This window comes from Pan troglodytes, chromosome 8 (assembly GCF_028858775.2).
Source record: "Pan troglodytes isolate AG18354 chromosome 8, NHGRI_mPanTro3-v2.0_pri, whole genome shotgun sequence".
Taxonomy (NCBI): Eukaryota; Metazoa; Chordata; class Mammalia; order Primates; family Hominidae; genus Pan; species Pan troglodytes.
Window position 1 is genome coordinate 13,343,229 of NC_072406.2, and position 19,402 is coordinate 13,362,630.

Consider the following 19,402-nt stretch of genomic DNA (forward strand, 5'->3'; position numbering starts at 1 on the left):
GCAGACCGCCCGCTGCTCCCCCAGAACACAGACCGCCCGCAGCTCCCCCAGAACGCAGACCGGCCGCAGCTCCCCCAGAACGCAGACCGCCCGCAGCTCCCCCAGAACGCAGACCGGCCGCAGCTCCCCCAGAACGCAGACCGCCCGCTGCTCCCCCAGAACGCAGACCGCCCGCTGCTCCCCCAGAACGCAGACCGCCCGCTGCTCCCCCAGAACGCAGACCGCCCGCTGCCCACCCAGAACGCAGACCGCCCGCTGCCCACCCAGAACGCAGACCGCCCGCTGCCCACCCAGAACGCAGACCGCCCACAGCTCCCCCAGAACGCAGACCGCCCGCTGCCCACCCAGAACGCAGACCGCCCACAGCTCCCCCAGAACGCAGACCGCCCACAGCTCCCCCAGAACGCAGACCGCCCGCTGCCCACCCAGAACGCAGACCGCCCACAGCTCCCCCAGAACGGAGACCGCCCGCTGCTCCCCCAGAACGCAGACCGCCCACAGCTCCCCCAGAAGGCAGACCGCCCGCTGCTCCCCCAGAACGCAGACCGCCCGCAGCTCCCCCAGAAGGCAGACCGCCCGCAGCTCCCCTAGAACGCAGACCGCCCGCTGCTCCCCCAGAACGCAGACCGCCCGCTGCTCCCCCAGAACGCAGACCACTTGCTGCTCACATTCATCTTATTAACACCAAAACGCCATAGTGGTGGATATCCCGGATGTGGACACTTAGTGGCTTTTTGCTGGAGATGCGCTTTGTGCGTTTATCACACAACCATCTTGGACTCAGGAGGCGCTGTGCACGTCACAGTGAGTCTCACTCGCTGGACTCTGCCGACTCCCAGCATCAGCACCTGTAGGGTCCTCTCCTCCGGGAGCACGTGCTTGGATGCCACAGTATCCTGTGGATCCACACAATGGTGCAGTGTGCCCCAGGAGCTTGCAAAGCACCACTGCATCAATGATTCCACAGGTGAGGCCGGGGGCAGAAGCCAACCTCAAGCAGTTACCGTCCTCCATGGGGCTGGCGTCCAGGCAGGAAGGCGACTCAGCAGCTCTCCTCTCACTGTGGAACTTCCTAGGTCCCCACATGAACAGAACCTAAATAACACGCAAGAAACAACAGCAACGAGAACACTACCAGCAGCTTCTGAGATGGGCAAGCTGAGCTGATCATGAGACACCTGACGGGGATGGTGCCAGAACCCCTCTCCCAGTGACCTGTGAGGACGGCGCTGCCGGCATCTCCCTAGAACCTGCCCAAGTCAAGTTAGACTCGAGGCTCCCAGGAGTGGGGCAGATCCGTTCAATCCCACAATCTGAACATTCTTCTAGGCCATCTCATGGCCCCCATCTCATAGATGGGAACTGGGACACTGCACCATAGACCCGGTCTTCTACACCACACACCAGTACAGTGAGCACTTACGGACTGGGTATTCACATAAAATACTGCTTAACTAAAACTTCTGATTTAGAAAATGTTTAATTCCTACTCACAGAGCTGAAAGTGCTCTGTCCTAGAAGGCAGCGGCTGCAATTAAGCTTGAGAGAGGAAGAAGGGATCAGAGTGGGGCCAAGTATTTAAATATTCAACTAAATCTATTCACCACGTTGCCATGCTCCTGTCACCTGCTTCGTTTTCCGTCCTTAAAAGACACAAAAGTTAGTTCTCAAAATAGACAACCTATTTTACTGTTGCTTAGCCATAAAGTAGTGAGCTACGTATCCAAAAGGGAGATATGGGAAAACAGAAAAGACAGGAGACAGATCCTAAACACAGTAAAACAGAAAACATCCACAAACGATCAGGGTGGGAGGGCAGCTGCAGCAGCACCTGGCTCCGTTGCATCTTCATGAGCCAGCCACATGGGCTGGATAGCTCACTTAGCCACTGAAATTACATCATCTAAGATTTTTGTTGCAGTTACTTTGATAAATTCTCCCCTCCTGCTATGGAGAGAAAGGTTTAGCTTGCTTTTATTTTTTTATTTTTTTAGGTGGAGTCTCACTCTGTCACCCAGGCCGGAGTGCAGTATTGCGATCATGGCTCATCGCGGCCTTGACTTTCTGGCTCAAGCAATCCTCCTGCCTCAGCCTCCCAAGCAGCTGGGACCCACAGGCGAGTTTCATTTCTTTGCTAACAAATTCCTAATTCGCCACCGCGTGGCGGGCCCATCAGGCCATCTGCCTGGACGTCCACCTTGCCGACCGGCTGTGTGGTCTCTAAGGTGGATGCACTCCAGTTGCCCGAGCTCTGCACACGATGCTGAGTCTCCACGCCTGCCGCCGTCTAAGTGACTGACAGCCCGGAGCATCCCCGACATGCCACCGTGAGCCGGGCTTTATTCCACAGGGCGACTTTGCTTCCCGTGAGGAGATGCAGCACGTGAGCACAGATCAAAGGGTGTCAGCAACTAACACATTTGCCAGATATTAAGCAGAGGACCAAGGGTTTTGTTCCTTATTTGCTATGGGCTTGATTCAAAACAGCTTTCTGGACTCCTGGGGACAAACATCTCTAACTGATGAGAATTCTGGCTTTATTAATGGAAGAATCACCTAATGCCCATTTTGTAACTGCTGTTCTTATCAGAACTTGAGGCCAAAGAAAGGGAAAAATAAAAGGGGGGCCAAGGTCGTGACACCCCAGTTTGTACAAGGCCAACCAGCCTGCTTGAGGGGGTGAGAGGAGTAGGGTTTTTAAACTGCTGACTTTTAAAAACATGGCTGTAGGCTGGTGCAGTGGCTCATGCCTGTAAGCCCAGCACTTTGGGAGGCTGAGGTGGGAGGGTTGCTTGAGGCCAGGAGTTCAAGATTAGCCTGGGCAATACAGCAAGACCCTATCTCTTAAAAAAAAAAAAAAAAAAAAGACTGTTACCAAAATAGTAATGAAAAGGTTGATTAATACAATAAATTACTATGTCAACATGGCTCCCCCTGCTGTCAGACGAGATGGACTCTCTGTGGCTACAATGAGGCCCAGAGAGAAATGCAAGTGGCATCACAGGGAGGAAGGTTGGCCCCAAAGCCCCATGGCACTAACTCCTGTACGGTTTGTTAACCAGCATGAAGTCTCCTCCACAGTCAGACAGCAGCCTGGTTTAGAGGAACGCTGCCCACGGGACCTTGGCAGACTCCCGATGCCGGCCGACCAGACACCCCACCCTGGGACCCTGCCGGCAGCCCCGACTGAACAGAAGGGCGTCGTGAGCATCCTTTCCCGCCAAAAGCTGCAGACCCTGAGCCAGTCTTGGCTGTTGACAGAGGCTGCACATAAACGTCTGCGCCCAACAGCTCATCTTTGGTCGTGACGCGCTGAGTCCACCTCATTTCAAATGTTACGCTCGCCCCAAGGTGAACACAGATGTTACAGGTTAACTCACTGCGTGTGTGCTAGACTTTCCCTGTAAACATTCAGACATTCCACAATCCCGATGAGCACACACAGCGAACAAACCCCACTTTCCCTGTAAACGTTCAGACATTCCACGAACCTGATGAACACACACAGCGAACAAACTCCCGTGTGTTTAAATGCCGCGGTCTCCTCCCCTCCTGAGGGGCGTGTGCTTACAGTTCCCCCAAGACCACATTTCCCAAAGTAGACTGTTACTCTGAAAATAAAACCTCCTTTTTCCTTCCTCTGTACATCTCATGGTCATGTTGTTAACAACTATTGCTACAAATGCAAAGAATCGAGGTATCATACGTGCCGTTCACCGAATTCCTAACACCAAAGGTTCAGGGCCCCCCAGTCTGACGGAAGCGTCTATCACCCTAAAGCCAACTCTGGAAGTAAAGGCCGAGCTCGGGAAAGGCGGTGTCACCGGCAAACCCACACCATAGGGCCCTCTGCAGTTGTGTGTAAGGAATTCTTGGCCTGTCCTGGGGTGTGGGGAAATCAGGATGCAAGCAGATATCGTATGCTCTGCCGCGGGACCATGAAGTCTGCGGAACCTCAGAGGAACACGGACAAACAGCTGCCTCGACGGGTGCCCGTGTCAAGAACACAGACACACTGGGAGGAGCAGCCAATGCAGGCAACGCTTGCAACTCCAGCATGTGGCAGCGTCCAGCTCCAGCACAACTACCATATTCTGTGGCAAAATTTTTAAAATAAGTTTTAACTAGTTATAACTCTAACTTGTTTTATAGATAAACAGAGAACACAGGGTACCAACCGGCTCCAAAATACTTCGCCCAGAACCAAGTCTAGAATGCAGATGGCTGCTGTTCCAAGTATGACGAGTCCCCTTTAGTGCCATAAATCCTAGATTTAAGTGACTGAGTGCTCCCTCCTAAACCAGAAAGCACCCTCTGTCCCCAGGCCAGTCCATCAGCCCCGGCAGAAGCTTCTAGAGTAAGAGCCTGTGGATTTGTATTGCATGGATGTAAACCCAGCAAAGTCACAGAGGCTCATCCTGGAAGCCCATCCAGTTACCCACTCATGTCCCGGAAAGCCCTGCCCCCACCTCCACCCCCGCAGTCATGCTGAACCAGAACTGGCTTCTAAGGCCCTTAAGCCACTCCCTCTCTCCCCTGGACAGACCCTTCTCAAATCATGAGGCCCAGAGTAGCCTTAACAGGTGGTCCCAGCAGAACTGGCCGCTGTATTTTCTTGCTGGCAAATGAGTCAACACCTACCTTAGAGCAACCAAAACAGCATGTTTTTCCACTGAAAAGACCTCGTTTCTGTCCATTTAGAATTGGTATTTTGTGTGGGTGTGTGAGAGAGTATGGGTGTGTGGTGGCGGGGGTCCTTGTTCTGTCGCTCAGGCACAGTGCACCACAAGTACAGAGGTGCTATCACGGTTCAACTGCAGCCTCAACCTCCCAGGCTTGGGTGATCCTCCAGCCTCAGCCTCCCGAGTAGCTGGGACCGCACGGGCACACCACCACTCCTACTTAATTTTTTGTAGCATCAGGGTCTTTAGGTGCTGGGATTACAGGTGTGAGCCACTATGCCCAGCCTGGAATTGATATTTCTTAAACTATTACTGAGTTTCACACATAAACCCCACTTACATAGATCCCAGCACACTCTCACAGCTCGAGGGTTTTCCTGAATCTCAATTCTGTCCATTCAAGGTCAATATCTAAGAAAGGGTCAGAACTGACCCTCCCTCGACGAAGCCTAAGGTCAAATGCAGCAGCATCTCCGGTATGAGGAGAGAAAGAAAGGGTGGAAAACACATTGAAATTCCCGTGTTAGAATCATCATCACCAACACTTTACGAGGCAATCTGCTTTCCAAAACATCTAGCTGCTGGATTAACTTCAAAGTCACCAGATTCCACAGGCAGGTGCTCAGAGGGTCACAGCTTTCTAAAGGCCGCACAGCCCGGGCACCATAACAGCCTCGGGGCAAACTAAACAAAGGCTTGTTTCTCTCAAGGACAAAGGTGCTCAAATCCTTCCAAATAGTTTCTTCTTCTAAATAGGTTAGATGGCCTCCTACAACAGTTTAGAGTGCCAGTGTGTTCAGGAGTGTGAAGGGAAAACATCTCAGGACCCCAAAATTACTAAGCTAAAGGGAAAAGGTGGGGAACAGCTTAGGCAAACCTGCCTCCCCATGCTCTTCCTAACAGAGATACCTACCAAAAAAAAAAAAAAAAGCCACGTACCTCCCTCACCACTAGTCCACAGGGAAATTTCTCATGGACAGAGAACAGAACTCAAAGTCACCCCCTGCACACGGAGATAAATGCGTATCTGCTTAGTCACGGGCACCTACTCAACCCTCCTGAGGCCGTGTCATGGACATGTCCTCAACCCTCCTGAGGCCGTGTCACAGATGTGTCCTCAACCCTCCTGAGGCCGTCTTTAACCTTGGGAAAATGAACTTTCTAAATGGGCTGAGAACTGTCTCAGAGACACTTCTGGTTTACAGGAAGCATTCTCTCCAGCGGGTATAATAATGAAATCACATGGAATTATAAAATGCCACTTTAGTAAAGGCTGAAGGAATTAGGGTTTGACATGCTTTAAAAAAAAAAAAAAAAAAAAAAGGAAGGTTCTATTTCTCAATGGACTATGAAGCCCACGCCCCCTTCTGCAGTGACGATGGTCAACTGGGACGAGGAGCCCCTCCTGCGGATGCAGCAGAGGCCGCCCTCTGACCCCACTTCCCAGAGTCCATGCTTCTGCTGCTCAGGTAACAGCAACCCTAGCTTCACGGGGCTCAGGCCTCCAAACACAACTCCCACCCATGCTGGAGAATCACCCCAGGGACGTGCGAAACGGCAGGTGCAACTCTCACCTCATCCCCTTAAAGGGGAAAAGGCGCCTTCCCACTCCTCTTCCTGCTGGTGGGGACAGAGGCAGGAGCCAGATAGTCAGGAGTTGGGCGGCAGGAGGGAAGCAGCCTGGGTCCCTGCTAGTCACAGATGGCAAATGCCAACCAGCCCCGACCTTCACCTTATAGTGAAGAAATCCTTCTCTTTTGTCAGGTCCCTGTTAGAAAGAAGTTAGCGCACATTCCTTTAAAAAAAGATACAACATCGGTGTTCTGCTGATTGACAATATTTCAATTATCTGGGGGCCTTGGGTCAAATGATGCCAACAGAGGAAACTGAACCCTGTTATTCAGGAAACTACCTTCCAGCCCCATCTACCCTCCCGGGCTGTCATCTTACAGTGTTTGTCTGCTGGATGATTATTTTTAACAATAGCTGCTCTTAAGAGCTCGGTGTACACAACAGACAAGAAGTCAGCCTGGGTTGAGGGGAGGCAGGAACTGACCCCTCTTCTCCTTGCAGGATGGTAGAGAAGGAACCTTCAGCACCCGGGTTTGCAGGATGCTGGATCAGAGCATCTCTCACATCTCAAGTACAGCCAGACCCTCCTCTGCCGCAGCCTGTTCAGGAGAAGGTGGCACCTGCCCTAGAGACCCACAGCCCTAGGCGTGGGCTGAGCTGGAGCTGAACTTTCCTCCCTTGATAAGAGTCAGGGCCAGGGGTGGGGAGAGGAGACAAGCAGCAGGCGAGAGGGGCGCTGTGGAAACTCCATGCTGTGCTAACTCTCATCTGACATGCTCCGGCCAAAGCCACGCTTCTCGGGGGGCATTTCCCTTCACGGGGGGCATTTCCCTTCACGCATCTGGAAATCATCCATGTCTAGTACTCCCCACAGAACAGATCCTTCCCCAGGAGGCAGACACTTGGCTGTAATATTTGGTAATGAGGGGCGTGCCTTCGTACCCATTCTGTAGTGTTTCCTGTTACCTATTTTACCTTAAGCTGAAAATGGTTCCCATTTACACTCTGCAGTGACACTGCGAAACACACGAGATTCAGTGTGATCCCACACTCGTCACTGCTGACCTCAAGTTCTTTACTTGTCCATTTATATTACCACCTTTTCTCAAGATGCAATGTTACAGTCTGATCATAAAAACTGTATGTAGGCTATGGCAGTCATACACCTGCACTCAAATCTTTTATGTCAAATATGTAAAGGGAGCCCATAGGTTTGGTTCAAAGAATTATTGGTGTTAACTCCAGAAAATACGACACCTTGTGTCACATTTGCTCTTGCAGTATACTGAGAATTAGGACAAAATTATTATAAACATATACACATACTTATATGTATGCAAATGCCACATTTTCAACATTTCTCTCCCATTGCTCACGTAAGCTTCCATCCTGAGGCACACTTCGGGTGCAAAGAGTATTTTCAGATGGATGGTACGTCAGCTCCCCTGGGTTTCCATAACAAATGTCCCAGATTGGGCAGCTTCAACAATATAAATTGATTCTCTCCCAGTCTGGGAGCCAGAAGTCCACAATCAAGGTGTGGGCAGGGCCGAGCTCCCACCGCAGGCTCCAAGCGGGATCCTTGCTACCTCCTCCAGCATGTGCGCTCAGGCGTCCCTCAGCTTGAAACCACATCACACCCATCTCTGCCTCTGTCTTCACACAGCTCTTTTCTGTGTGTGTCTCAAATTTCCCTTTCCTCTCCAAGGACACCAGCCATTGGGACGTAGGACCCACCCTATATCCAGGATATCTCCTGAGAGCACTGTATCTATCTGCAAAGACCTGTTCCCAATAGGGACATCACAGTCCCAGGGGCTAGAGTCGTATCTATCTGCAAAGACCCTGTTCCCCATAGGGACGTCACAGTCCCGGGGGCTAGAGTTGTATCTATCTGCAAAGACCCTGTTCCCCATAGGGACGTCACAGTCCCGGGGGCTAGAGTTGTATCTATCTGCAAAGACCCTGTTCCCCATAGGGACACCACAGTCCCAGGGGGGCCAGCGTTGTATCTATCTGCAAAGACCTGCTCCCAACAGGGACACCACAGTCCTGGGGGCTAGGACTGGGACATAAGTTTGGGAGGACACAATTTAATACCAGGAGCCGGACAGACAGTGAATGCGATTCAGAATTCGTTCATGGGACTGACTCCCAGTGCTCTGTGGAGGGGGGGCCATCCTGAGAGGTGCTAAGACAAAGACAGTGAGTGCTGTTTTTGGAAGCCTAAGCTATGACTCGGTTTTAACTGATTAAACCTTCTTTCCAGCAAACAGCTTCCACGTGAACAGAAGAGTGTGTGGGAAATCCAAAGGGAAAAGGCAGTCATCTGAAACCATCTTCTTGACCCCCCAATTCTGTGTTCTACTTGAGCATCTCAAAGTTAACACACGCCAGTTCTTTATTCTGTTTTTCCCAGAACTTATCATCCCTGCCGTGATACCACCACCCATTTTGTAGTCATAGAAGATGAACAAAAGAAGGTGAGCATCAGTCATGAGGCTGGCTGTGTCCTGCATCTCACCCCAGGCTCTCCTCACTGCACCCTGTCAGGCAGCCTGAAGAGACTCACCCAGGTCCCAGGTGAAGTCTGATTCCCTCTGTGGGGGAAGAAGTGAGGGTGGAGTGAGTTTGACAACCTGATCACCCAGAGGCAAGGCCGTATGAAGGAGGGCGTGGGATCTTGGCCCCTGTGACAACCTCACCACACAGATGCAAGGCTGTATGAAGGAGGCAGTGGGATCTAGAGCCCTGCACAGCTCCCCAGACCTGACCTGGACCAGAATCTCTGATTTCGGGGTAAATATGACTCAAACAGAGCAAGTGCACTCTCTCCACTGAAAGGACTCTTATTTAAAACTGTTTCTAAAATACCCATCGTTAACTAATAAGGATCACCCTGGCACAGACTCCGATTCCTTTCGTCTCTTTTCTTCCCACAAGTAGCCCTCTAATGCCCAAGGAAGCTCAGACGACACAAGTAACTACGACCTGGCTCCAGCATCTGCCCCACACACATTTGTCCCCAGGGCACCCAGCATCCTGCCCCCCGTCCCCCTCCCCCCCGCACACTTGTGCCCAGGGCACCCAGGACACAGGTATCACACCCATGTTTCAGCCAGGCTTGTGTTTCCCCCATTAACATGACAACAGGAGAGGGATGAGGGAAGACACGAGACACAGGCTGGTAAGTCAACTCTGGGTGGTGCAAACCCATTGCTCTGGCAATAAGCAAAGCTCTTGGGGTCTCCCTAAATATCGAGCAGTTATCTTTCGTCTGCGAATTTTTTTTTCCCCCCCGAGACCGAGTCTCGCTCTGTAGTGCAGGCTGCAGTGCAGTGGCGATCTCGGCTCACTGCAGCCTCCACCTCCCAAGTTCAGGCGATTCTCCTGCCTCAGCCTCCCAAGTAGCTTGGATTACAGGCACGCGCCACCATGCCTGGCTATTTTTTGTATTTTTGGTAGAGACAGGGTTTCTCCATGTTGGCCAATCTGGTCTTGAACTCCTGGCCTCAAGCGATCGGCTGCCTCGGCCTCCCAAAAGTGCTGGGATAACAGCCATGAGCCACCGTGCCTGGCTGTCTGTGAATTTATTTTAAATTTTTAAGCTTTTTGTTTCTAGACTCTGTATCCTCTGTGGATAACAAATGCTTCCCGAGGAGTTTTTTTCGGGACAGGGTCTTGCTCTGTCACCCAGGCTGGCATGCAGTGGCACAATGATAGCTCACACCAGCCTCAAACTCTGGGCTTCAGAGATCCTTCCACCTCCCACTCCCAAGTAGCTAGGACTACAGGTGTGCGCCACCACACTCGGCTAGTTCTTTTTTGTAGAGATGGGATCTTGCTATCTGGTTGCCTAGCCTGGTCTCAAACTCCTGGCCTCAAGGTATCCTTCAGCCTTGGCCTTCCAAAGCCCTAGAACTATAGGCATGAGGCATGAGCCATTGTGCCCAGTCTCCTGAAGATTTTCATCATAATGAAAATCTTCCAGTCCGGGCCGTACAGGGGCTAGGGCAAGAGAGGGATGGCTCAGGGTCTCAACGTGGAAATGATGGGGCCTGCCTGTGCTCTCAGATCTAAGTCAATGTTGTCAGCCTCTGGGTTTCAGTGTTTTGGGTTTTTGTTGTTGTTCTCTAGCCAAACTTAAGAACCTCACAAATAAGTCTAAGAACCTCAAATTACCCAGGAAGGGATATAAACATTCTAAGGTTCTTATTGAAAACATTTCTTTTTAACAAAAGATAACTGTACCTATTAATACTATCACAATTCTAAATCATATCAAAAAAAATTGTAAGCACTGGGTAATATGACTTTGAAAAATGTGCTCACTAGCAAAAAGCAGCACATAATTTAAATGTACATGACTACTAAGAACACTTTTTCTGTGTTCATGAATCTGCTATATGAACCTCAGTTGCGAGTTGTCTGTTCACGTCATTCCTTGAGTTTTGTGAATCTGTTCTACGAGCTCAGTTGTCTGTTCACGTCATTCCGTGCGTTTTGTGAATCTGTTCTATGACCTCAGTTGCGAGTTGTCTGTTCACATCATTCTGTGGGTTTACTGAATTCCTATGGCATTTCTCATCAATTGAGCAAACCTCTCATAGAGTGCTCATATTAATCCTTTAATCTTTGCTGTATTCGATTCTTAAATATTTATTTTGCTTCTAGAGTTTGTACTCTATCCTGGGGTTCCAGGCCTGTGGATTCAACCAACTATAGATCAAGAATATTTTTTTAATGTGTTTGTACTAAGCATTCAGACTTTATTATTCATTAAACAATATAGTTTAACAACTATTCACATGGCAAGTACATGGTATAGGTGTTATGAGCAATCTTGACATGACTGAAAGTCTACAGGAGGATGTGCATATGTCATATGCAAACACTATGCCATTTTATTCCAGGGACCTGAGCGCCCACAGACCTTGGTATCCATAGGCAGTCCTGCAACCCACCCCCATGGGCACTGTGGAATGGCTATAATAGAAAATATAGGGGTTTTAAAAAGTTATGTACTAAATCTAATCTTTTGTTAAGAAACTACTGTGTGTCACGTGTATTATTTGGAAGTCCTTCCTGGTCCAGAGACTTGACATGTTCTTATCTTTTTGTCCACTGATCTAACTAGTCATTCCAGTAAGTTTATTGAACACAAATCAATTTTACAATTAAATTCTTACAGGAATCACACTCATACTGTAAGCTGCTTTGGTTTTTAAAGTGAAATAACAAAGTTTTCAAAAACAGCTATATCACAGAATAACAGGATAAAGCAGACCCACAATATGCAAAAACATGGGATTTCAAAGCTAACCAGTATAAAACACATTACAAACCCCTAAATATGAAAATGTTTGACACAACAGATATTCCAGAAAAAAACAAGATGATCAAAAAAGCCATTTGCAGAAAGCCACTTTCCCCTTCACTTTTCACATGGTTTCTAGAAACTTGTGTTTGGCAATAACCATGAATCAGAAGCAGCATCCACTGCAACTACTGCTACTGCAACACAGAATATTAAAGCAAAATAAAAAGGACACAGCATATTTCCTATTTATGAGAACAGGTAGAGTGTTATAAAAATGATGTGTGTGTTTTAAAGTCAACAATGTTCAAATTCTAGGTCTCCCGCAGACACTAGACGGTAACCGCCAAAGCTTATGTACTTGGAAACTTTCATGGAGACCAAGTTCAGAGCTGTCACAACGCAGCACCATCCTCACACAATTATCTCAGGTGTGTTTGAGGGCAAGTGCCCCCGTCACAGAGGGAAAGCTGCCCGGCCCAGCACTTCCTGAGATCACAGAGAGCTTCCGCCTTCCCACATCTTCAATAGTTCCTTTACACTGGGAACCAGAGAGCAAAACCTAAAACACTTCCTCAAATCTCAAGACAGTCTTGAGTCCTCTTCTCCTTGCCCCTTCTCTCACTGAAAAAGCCTATTCTATAAGCAATCTGTAGTGCTTACCACAGCTGGGGTAGGAGGAAAGCTAGTGTTTGGTAGACCAAGTTTCAAGCTTGGGGAAACCAGGAATATGGCGGTGATCACGGCATGACAGTGTGAACGCACTTAATGCCACCAAATCGTACACTTAAAAATGGTCACAGTGCTATGTAATTTTACCACTATAAAAAGACTTTAACTGAGAAAAGTAATCTCTAATTACTGTCTGCCATTTCTTGCATCCTGTAAGGTGCATTTGCTTTTGGAAATCCTCAGAGCAATTATGAAAGACTAATACCCTGTCATCTCTGAAACACAGGTAAAGTCTTTCAAGGGTTTTGATTATAGTAAAGTAGCTGGAAAGCAAAGCGTGCATTAGACACAGCAGCCGTGATAGGACAAACACATGGTAGGAAGGTGGTGGTCGTGCTACACGCAGATGGGGAAGGATGTGGGGAGCCACAACACCCGATGCTTGGGAGGCACTTGGGCAGGAGCTCAGAATATACCAAACACGTTCTACCACGCAACATTCATGGACCCTGAGTCCGGCCACCACCGCCGACATCCACTCTGGCTGAGGTGTCCTCTGTCACAGAGGCACACACCCTGCCGAGGACAGTGCACAGGTTAAATGTCAAAGCACAGACATGCTCAGGTCCAGCTGCTCAGCCAAAAGCAAAAACACATTTCCCAGACACCACAGCGTGACCTTCCACCTGACCACACCCATCTCTCCTGCACCCCACTTCGTGACCCTCCACCCGACCACACCCATCTCTCCTGGACCCCACAGCGTGACCCCTTCACCTGACCACACCCGTCTCTCCTGGACCCCACAGCGTGACCCTCCACCCAACCACACCCATCTCTCCTGGACCCCCCAGAGTGACCCTCCACACTGACCACATCCATCTCTCCTCAACCCCACAGTGTGACCCTCCACACTGACCACCCCCATCTCTCCTGGACCCCACAGCGTGACCCTTCACCTGACCACACCCATCTCTCCTGGACCCCACAGTGTGACCCTTCACCTGACCACACCCATCTCTCCTGGACCCCACAGTGTGACCCTTCACCTGACCACCCCCATCTCTCCTGGACCCCACAGTGTGACCCTTCACCTGACCACACCCATCTCTCCTGGACCCCACAGCGTGACCCTCCACACTGACCACACCCATCTCTCCTGGACCCCACAGTGTGACCCTTCACCTGACCACACCCGTCTCTCCTCAACCCCACAGTGTGACCCTCCACCTGACCACACCCGTCTCTCCTGGACCCCACAGCGTGACCCTCCACCCAACCACACCCGTCTCTCCTGGACCCCCCAGCGTGACCCTCCACACTGACCACACCCATCTCTCCTCAACCCCACAGTGTGACCCTCCACACTGACCACACCCATCTCTCCTGGACCCCACAGCGTGACCCTTCACCTGACCACACCCATCTCTCCTGGACCCCACAGTGTGACCCTTCACCTGACCACCTCCATCTCTCCTGGACCCCACAGCGTGACCCTTCACCTGACCACCCCCATCTCTCCTGGACCCCACAGTATGACCCTTCACCTGACCACACCCATCTCTCCTGGACCCCACAGCGTGACCCTCCACACTGACCACACCCATCTCTCCTGGACCCCACAGTGTGACCCTCCACACTGACCACACCCATCTCTCCTGGATCCCACATCGTGACCCTCCACCCAACCACACCCGTCTCTCCTGGACCCCACAGTGTGACCCTCCACCCGACCACCCCCATCTCTCCTGGATCCCACAGCGTGACCCTCCACACTGACCACACCCGCCTCTCCTCGACCCCACAGTGTGACCCTTCACCTGACCACACCCATCTCTCCTGCACCCCACATCGTGACCCTCCACCCGACCACACCCGTCTCTCCTCGACCCCCCAGAGTGACCCTCCAACCCCATCTCTCCTGGATCCCACAGCGTGACCCTCCACACTGACCACACCCGTCTCTCCTGGACCCCACAGTGTGACCCTCCACCCGACCACCCCCATCTCTCCTGGAACCCCAAGAGTGACCCTCCACCCGTCTCTCGACCCCACAGTGTGACCCTCCACCCGACCACCCCCATCTCTCCTGGAACCCCAAGAGTGACCCTCCACCCGTCTCTCCTCAACCCCACAGTGTGACCCTTCACCTGACCACACCCATCTCTCCTGGATCCCACAGCGTGACCCTCCACACTGACCACACCCGTCTCTCCTCAACCCCACAGTGTGACCCTCCATCTGACCACACCCGTCTCTCCTCAACCCCACAGTGTGACCCTCCACCCGACCACACCCGTCTCTCCTGGACCCCACAGTGTGACCCTTCACCTGACCACACCCGTCTCTCCTCGACCCCACAGTGTGACCCTCCACCTGACCACACCCGTCTCTCCTGGATCCCACATCGTGACCCTCCACCCGACCACACCCATCTCTCCTGGACCCCACAGTGTGACCCTCCACCTGACCACACCCGTCTCTCCTGGACCCCACATCGTGACCCTCCACCCGACCACACCCATCTCTCCTGGACCCCACAGTGTGACCCTCCACCCGACCACCCCCATCTCTCCTGGATCCCACAGCGTGACCCTCCACACTGACGACACCCGTCTCTCCTCGACCCCACAGTGTGACCCTTCACCTGACCACACCCATCTCTCCTGGACCCCACAGTGTGACCCTTCACCTGACCACCCCCATCTCTCCTGGACCCCACAGTGTGACCCTCCACCCGACCACACCCGTCTCTCCTGGGACCCCAAGAGTGACCCTCCACCCAACCACACCTGTCTCTCCTGGAACCCCAAGAATGACCCTCCACCTGACCACCCCCATCTCTCCTGGATCCCACAGCATGACCCTCCACACTGACCACACCCGTCTCTCGTCAACCCCACAGTGTGACCCTCCACCTGACTGCACCCTGTCTAGTGCATCCCTGCACCTGTCTCTCGGCCCTCCTCACCTCCTCACTTCCTCACCTTCTCGTCGGGTCAAGCACCAACAATCCGCTGTGTGCCTGGTGCACTGAGCCTTCTCAGGGGCCTCTGGGCCGCGTGCCAGGACACGCCCCTGGGGACTCCCAGTGCACACGTTGGTCTCCTGCACACTTGGCTCTTCTATCTGCGGGAGCCGGCACCCACCCTACAACTGACTGCACTCTCAGAAAAGTCCCAGAAGACCCCTCACCAACCCAGCAGCACCTTGAGGCCACATCCCACTTGCCTGCTAGCTCCTGAACCTCCCCCACCCTGTGACGGCTCACTCCTTCCTGAGCTCCTTCGGCTCCCTGCCTACCTCTGCGAGTTACCTCCTGGGCGATGCCAGGTGACTGTAACATCAACCAGGAGGCACTGCTGAGAAGCAGAAGGCATGGTGCAGTGCCCAGAACGTCATGTCCCTCAACAGATGCTCTATGTCTTCTCCTCCTCTCCTGGCAGAGCTTTGCTGTAGGACGAAGGCCATTCCTCCAGTGCTGCTACTTCCAACACTGGGGAAAACAAGCTTCAGAAAGGAACGGTGTCAAAGAGGCAGGACCCACCAGCAGGGCTGCCAGCGGCCAGACGACCACAGCCCCAGCATTCCCCAGCCACCACGGCCAACAGCCCAGGCTCCAGAAATGCACAGCTTCAACCTTCAGAGTAAAAACCCTCCCAAGCCAACTATTTCTTCAACAATCGAATTGGGGAATGGAGGGTTCTAACCCTGCCCCTCTCTATACCACAGATCATCAGATCCCAGTTCTTGTCAGATTGGGGAATGGAAGGTTCTAACCCTGCCCCTCTCTATACCACAGATCAGAGCCCTGTTCTTGTTGGATTGGGGAGTGGGGGGTTCTGACCCTGTCCCTCTCTATACCACAGATCAGATCCCAGTTCTTATCAGATTGGGAAGTGGGGGGTTCTGACCCTGCCCCCTCTCTATACCACAGATCATCAGATCCCAGTTCTTATCGGATTGGGGAGTGGGGGGTTCTGACCCTGTCCCTCTCTATACCACAGATCATCAGATCCCAGTTCTTATCAGATTGGGGAGTGGGGGGTTCTGACCCTGCCCCCTCTCTATACCAGAGATCATCAGATCCCAGTTCTTATCGGATTGGGGAGTGGGGGGTTCTGACCCTGCCTCTCTATATACCACAGATCATCAGATTCCAGTTCTTTTCTAAGCCCAGCACTTTGCTTCTGCCACATGCAGTCATCCTCAGCACCAGGAAAAGTCAGAAACATTGAGTGATGACGATGACACCAATACCAAAAGTCAAACATTGAGTGATGATGATGACACCAATACCAACACATGCGGCTCTGGCAGCTTTGGTAACTCGCTGCACAGATACAACCGGACAGCAGTGAGATCCATGGACATCACCAGTCTTCCCAAGGATCGTGTTCCTGAATCTTCTGCGTTAGGAATAACCGTCTCCTTTGCAAGGGCTGAACCATGCTTCCCACTCACCTGTCCTCTGCCTTCACCAGCTTTGTGCGCATTTCCGGGCAAGTGTTTGTGCAGGTGCCATCACTGATTTCAGTAGCGAGAACGTACACAGACACCACGCAGAAATGGGTAACCCTGTTAGGAGCTGTGCAGGGAGATCTAACTCATCAGATGTGCCAAATTCCTGTTGCCATGGAAATTAAACTGACGTTGCCGTGACCACATCTCTTACTGCACCACTAAAGACCATCTGGGTAAGAGGAAAGTGCTTCTGCAGAGCATTCAGCTCACGTTTACATGTCCGTTTTCCCTGAATACGGTTGTTACGTGAGATAGAAATCAGTAAGATAGGCTGTAACATATAGTATGGATCGTTGTGTCTCCTAGGCTCAAACACATCTTTTAAGATCCTCAGAAAATGAAGTTTAACTCTCTGGGGACATGAGTTACATAGTAACATGTTTTGGATACAGTCTCTTTCGCATTCTAAATATCAACACCAAATAAGTTCTTTAGTTTCTTTTTAAATTGAAAAGCATTTACAAACCATAAAATCCCCCATATTAAAGGGTACAATTCAGTCTTTTTAGCATATTCTCAAAGCTGTACAACAATCACCACTAGTATTTAATTCTGGGACTTTTTCACCACCCGCAAAAGAAACCTTGAATCCATTAAGAGTCAGCACCTGCTGCTTCCTTCCGCCAGCCCCTGGCAATCGCCAGCCGACTTCTGTCTCTCTGGATTTGCCCACTCTGGACGCCTGTTGTGAGTGGAATCACATAGTGCGTGACCTTTGACGTGACCTTTGGTGCCAGCATCTTTCACGTTCAAGTTGAGTGGTATCGTACAGTGCGTGACCTTTAGCATGACCTTTGGTGCTGCCATCTTTCACGTTCAAGGTGAGTGGAATTGCACAGTGCTTGACCTTTGGTGTGACCTTTGGTGCTGCCATTTTTCACGTTCAAGGTGAGTGGAATCGCACAGTGCTTGACCTTTGGTGTGACCTTTGGTGCCGGCATCTTTCACGTTCAAGGTGAGTGGAATTGCACAGTGCTTGACCTTTGGTGCTGGCATCTTTCACATTCAAGGCTCGTTGGGGTTGGAGCACATGTTCTTTTGTTCCTTTTTACGGCTGAGTGATACTCCATTGTGTGCAAATTTTCTTTATCCACTCATCTGTTGACAGACATCTGGGCTGTTTCTACTCACTGTTACGAATAATGCTGCTATGAAGATTCTTGCATAAGATTTTTTTTGTAAAAATGTTTTCAGTTTTCTTGGGCATATGCCTGGGAGTGAAATTGCTGGGTCGTACAGTGATTTTATGCTTAACTTTTCTGAGGAACTGCCAGACTTTTCCAAAGCAACTGTACCATTTTCCTTCCCCTCCCACTAGCAATATATACAGATTCCAATTTTCCCATCTTCACCAACATGTCACCGTCCAGTACTGGGGTTTTACCCATCCCAGTGGTTGTGAAGTGGTATCTCACGGTGGTTTTCATTTCCATTTCTAAGATGACTAATTCTGTTAAATATCTCATGTGCTTTTTAAGGCATTTATGTATCTTTCTTTGGAGAATGTCTATTCAAATCCTTTGTCCATTTTTAAATTGGATTTTCTTTTCATTGCTGAGTAAGAGTTTTTAAAGATATTCTTGATATCAGGCCCTTATTGGGATAATGTGTCTTGTTCTGTGGGTTGTGTCTTTTTACTTTAATAGTAACCTCTGAAATGAACATTTTTAATTTTGATACTGTCTTTTCCCCTTCAGTTGCTTGTTATGCTTTAGACATCTCATCTAAGGAACCATTGCTTAATTCAACGTAACAGTTTCACCTGGATTCTCCCCTAAGGGTGTAATGAGCTGAACTGTGTCCCCCCAAGATTCCCATGTTAAAGCCACAACCCCTAGAAACTCAAAATGTCACTGTATTTAGATACAGGGCCTTTAACGTGACAATTTAGGTCCCATAAGATCTTAAGAGTAGGCCCTGATCCAACATGACTGGTGTTTCCCCCCCTCCCTTGAGAGTTTCACTCTCTTTGTCCAGGCTGGAGTGTAGGGGCATGACCTCAGCTCACTGCAACCTCCGCCTCCCGGGTTCAAGCAATTCTCCTGCCTCAGCCTCCTGGGCAGCTGGGACTACAGGCACCTGCCACAACGCCCAGGTAATTTTTGTATTTTTAGTAGAGATGAGGTTTCACTGCTAATCTGGAACTCCTGACCTCAGGTGATCCACCCACCTCGGCCTCCCAAAATGCTGGGATTACAGGTGTGAGCCACCACGCCCAGCCATGACTGGTGTTCTTATAATAGAGAATTTAGACACACAGAGTCCTCAGTGCTGCACACACATAAGAGAAACCCATGAGGACACAGAGAAGACGCCGTCTACACAGAATGGGGTGAGGACCCGGAGGATCGAACCCTGCCTGCACCTTGACCCCAGGCTTCCAGCCTCCAGAACAAAGGAAATAAGATGCTGTTTAAGCCTCACAGTCTGCGGTATCTGTTACGGTACCCAGCAGACTGACAGAATGGGTCTCACAGTATCGACTCTTACACTGGATCCATTTTGAGCCATTTTTGTGTGTAGGGTGAGGGAGGGTGCAGTCCATCCTTTTCCATGTGGATATCCAGTTGTCCCAGCACCACTAAGTTGCGAAAGGAAAAAAGTAAAGCAACCCCTTACAACCTTTCTCCATCAA

At 50.7% G+C, this 19,402-nt stretch overlaps 1 protein-coding gene and 1 long non-coding RNA gene across 8 annotated transcripts in view; one reads left to right on the top strand and one right to left on the bottom strand.

Annotated features, from left to right (window-relative positions):
• The window catches only part of DIP2C (disco interacting protein 2 homolog C), a 436,795-nt gene that overhangs the window by 262,425 nt on the left and 154,968 nt on the right, over positions 1-19,402 (bottom strand). The window lies entirely within an intron of this gene.
• LOC134807115 (uncharacterized) lies at positions 844-3,641 on the top strand. The gene is made up of 4 exons (XR_010146758.1): positions 844-967; positions 1,077-1,659; positions 1,995-2,116; positions 3,063-3,641. It is a non-coding gene; the product is annotated as an uncharacterized LOC134807115 (long non-coding RNA).